Source organism: Quercus suber, unplaced genomic scaffold (assembly GCF_002906115.3).
Source record: "Quercus suber isolate HL8 unplaced genomic scaffold, Cork oak 2.0 scaffold_937, whole genome shotgun sequence".
In the NCBI taxonomy this organism is placed as follows: Eukaryota; Viridiplantae; Streptophyta; class Magnoliopsida; order Fagales; family Fagaceae; genus Quercus; species Quercus suber.
This window is the reverse complement of record NW_027070360.1, coordinates 89,703-93,287: the sequence shown is the minus strand read 5'-3', so window position 1 is coordinate 93,287 and position 3,585 is coordinate 89,703. Positions and strand designations below refer to the sequence as shown.

The 3,585-nt window shown below is 33.7% G+C and overlaps 1 long non-coding RNA gene and 4 other non-coding genes across 5 annotated transcripts; all 5 read left to right on the top strand.

The window, feature by feature from the left end:
• On the top strand, window positions 1–1,794 carry LOC136065358 (uncharacterized). The gene is made up of 2 exons (XR_010626992.1): window positions 1–564; window positions 1,434–1,794. It is a non-coding gene; the product is annotated as an uncharacterized LOC136065358 (long non-coding RNA).
• Window positions 235–341, top strand: LOC112003599 (small nucleolar RNA Z107/R87). The gene has a single exon (XR_002882007.1). It is a non-coding gene; the product is annotated as a small nucleolar RNA Z107/R87 (small nucleolar RNA).
• Window positions 466–568, top strand: LOC112003541 (small nucleolar RNA R30/Z108). Its single transcript, XR_002881993.1, has one exon. It is a non-coding gene; the product is annotated as a small nucleolar RNA R30/Z108 (small nucleolar RNA).
• On the top strand, window positions 657–747 carry LOC112003662 (small nucleolar RNA snoR31). Its single transcript, XR_002882012.1, has one exon. It is a non-coding gene; the product is annotated as a small nucleolar RNA snoR31 (small nucleolar RNA).
• On the top strand, window positions 1,068–1,166 carry LOC112003840 (small nucleolar RNA snoR31/Z110/Z27). Its single transcript, XR_002882037.1, has one exon. It is a non-coding gene; the product is annotated as a small nucleolar RNA snoR31/Z110/Z27 (small nucleolar RNA).
• Window positions 1,795–3,585: the final 1,791 nt, after the last annotated feature.

Sequence of the window (3,585 nt, the reverse complement as noted above, 5' to 3'; positions counted from 1 at the left end):
ATATGAATACCCGTATCCCCCACAAAACCCTAACTCAATTCACTATAAATTCACAGCTTGTAGCAGCCCCTTCATCACAATCACACGCACTACCTCGCCTAGGGTTTCATCCCCACTCTTCTCTGTTTTTTCTTTTCTCTTCTGTATTTGTCGATGTCATTATATGTACGAGTCTCTCTGTTCTTGTGTGTTGTTGTTTATGGTTTTTGAGTATAAAGAGAAAAGAGAGAGTGAGATCGCAGTGATGACCACAAGAAATTCAAGCTCAACAGACCGGAATGCAGGGTTCTCTACATTCTAGAGAACTTTGCGTGTCGACAACCCCGCTGACCTGAGCGATCTCTCTCTCTCTCTCTCCCTCTTGGAAAATTATTCCACATTTTCTTTCCATCCAAGCAGGGCGTTAGGTGTGTTAGATTTGTATTTATTTTTCCATAAAAGTTCTATTTGTTTGTTGGGAAATTTGATGGTTACGATGATGATTCTTAGCTCCCTCTTCTGATGTGAAAGTCTGAAGAAAGCTAGCTGGCAGAATCGAACCTATGACTTTAAAGCCAACACTGAGTAATCCATCTATTTTTCGCCACTGAGCTGTGTTTTTTTTTTTTTTTTGATTATTCAGTTAATTTTTTTTTTGTTTATTTAATTTTTTGTTATAGATTGGGATGAAGCTAAATAAATTAATCCAACACTTGATCTGAGATATTCATTATCGAGTGATGTTAAACGACTTGCTTCTGAATCTATTGTTTGATTCTTATCAAATGATCTATCTTGTGAATACAAATTTTGAAGCCATTCATTAATTTTTCATAATATTTAATCCTATATTGTGTAACATTTTTTTTTTGTTACAGAATTGATTATATACAAAATGTGTGGAGAAATATTGGGTGTCACATAATTTTGAATCATGTGAATTTGGTTAAAGCTTTGTCATGTTATTAAGTTTTAGAATTTGGGTTTGATTTATTAAGCCTAGAGTGTAACCTGCAATTGTTTCTGTTTGTAGCACATGTGTTTTTTTTTTTTTGGTATTATCTTTAAACTTGTGCTTGAACTCTTGAGTCATCATGTGATGAACATTGGAAAAAATCTTAGGACACCTTCCTACACAGGCTCTTTTTAGCTGTGGATGAGAATAACTTTTCCATTCTGATGATGATGACCAGTTTACTGTCCTTTAACTTGGGTTTCTAATTGCTTAATAAACTGAATTTCTCATGCTTAAGTGTTTTTGGGTTTAGTAATTTACAAATTGGATTTGTATGAAGCTCGTTGGTGCCTTTTTTGGGTGAAGAGCTCTGTTAGGTGTATGCTTTTCTTTGAATGCATAAGAATTGTCATACCTATTGAACTTTCTATCATTTCACTTGTTAGAGTCATCTTTTGTACCATAAGAATAATATTTGGGTCATGTTCAATTCTTTCAGTTGTTGCTCCAACCATAAGCGCCCGCTCTGATGACTGAGACTCTGGTGGTAGGATAGCTGTTATGTTTTGTTAATTTAAACAATCATGGACCCAAGGGAACTCAAACTCCAATCTTACAATGACCTACACAACTTGTGAAAATTCTTACCAAGAAGATTAAGGTTTTGGTCGAAGTACTAGAAACAAAGTTCATAACCGGGAGGAGTTTCAAAGATCAAGATGTTCACTAGCTGGCATTTACATGCCAGATCAATGAAATAGTAATAATAGTAACAGTTAGTGAATTGAAATTATTTCGTAATCTTGCTGCTTATCAAACTTAAATCAGATATATTGATTGAAAAGGGATTGGGTTTTGTTCTTTCTGGATTTCAGTTATATCTTGAGTTGTCTTCGAATTGAAAACAAAGCACAAATTGCTAACTTAAACTCAACGGGATCTACTAAATGTAATTCTAGCTCGCATGCCAATCTGCATTTTGTTTAATTCATCTGAAGGCTCTTCTTCTACAATCCAAATTCTTTTGTTGATCTGGTGATTCAACCTAAACGTTTGAGTTGTTCTTTCCCACAGCCCGGCTTAGACTCAAAACTTCCTCTGCTAAAATTCTAGTTTAGCATTCCATTGACAAGTGGAGCTATTTGATTTAAGCGGGTAGGTCCCATGATTTAAGAGCTCTCTGGCCCCATAAACGCTACTGGCTAAGAGTGCCTTGACACCGTACCCACTTTGAAACACAAATAGAGTCAAATGATTGAGCAATTCAGGATGCAAACGCCCCTGTTGTCACAAGAGGGCTATCTAATGTGTCGATTTGTTCTGAAACCTGCACAGTACCAAACTCTGTTGCAAACGCACTTTCGGTACGACCTGCAACAACAATATCTGTAACCAAAGGACTCAGGTCCTTTTAGAAAGCTAGTGCTCCATTTGGTGAATTGCTAACGAATGATTAGTAGTATTATGAAAAATCATCTGAAAGGTTTACTCAAGCTAATGGAGAAAAGTTGATAGTTAATCACAAAATACTTAATGTCCACATATGTAATGACGGGATATGCTTTGAAACATTTTTTAATTTTAATTAAAGACCTTTCTACTAAAATTATTCTAGAAAATACCTTAATGGCTTTACTTTACCCCTTTCTAACGACAAATGAAGGAATTAAAACTAATGTGTTAGGAAAATAAATACTTTTTAAATTCATTCTATCACCTATCCCGAAAGAAATCTATTCACTCGATAACATTTCCATAATAAGGGATATTGATAAAGAAAGAATTGATAGGAAAAATAGACATTTGGAATCTTTAAAGTCACAATTCACAGACCCCATACTAAATCATAAAATAAAATTATTCAGACAACAGATTGAGGCAGAAATTTGTTCTAATCTCCTTACTGCTTTTTGGCACAGGCACCGACACAGTATAGTTACCTCATGAAAAGATTTGTATTTGTCTGAAAGACAGATACCTACTAAAGCTAGACTAATCCAAATGAATAATAAATTATTAGATTACTGTAAGAAAGAGATCGAAGATCTTTTAAATAAAGGGTTAATAAGAAAAAGCAAGTCTTCTTAGAGCTATGCTGCTTTTTATGTTAATAAATAGGCAGAATTGGAAGAAGGAGTTCCAAGATTAGTTATAAATTATAAACCTTTAAATACAGCATTACAATGGATAAGATATCCTATTTCCAATAAGAAAGATTTACTTGACAGACTACATGAAGCAACTATATTTTCCAAGTTTGATATGAAAAGTGGATTTTGGCAGATACAGATTGATGAGAAAGACAAATACAAAACTGCTTTTACAATTCCTTTTGGTCATTATGAATGGAATGTCATGCCTTTTGGTTTAAAAAATGCACCTAGTGAATTTCAAAATATCATGAATGACATATTTACACATTTCACAGATTTTTCAATTGTCTATATAGATGATGTCTTAATTTTTTTCCAAATCCATCGATGACCATTGGAAACATTTAGATATATTTGTCAAAGTAATCAAACAAAATTGATTAGTTGTCTTAGCCACTCAAATAAATTTGTTTCAAGATAAAATCCGATTTTTAGGTCATAATATTCATAAGGGAACCTTAAGCCCCATTGACAGAGTCATTCAATTTGCAGAAAAAT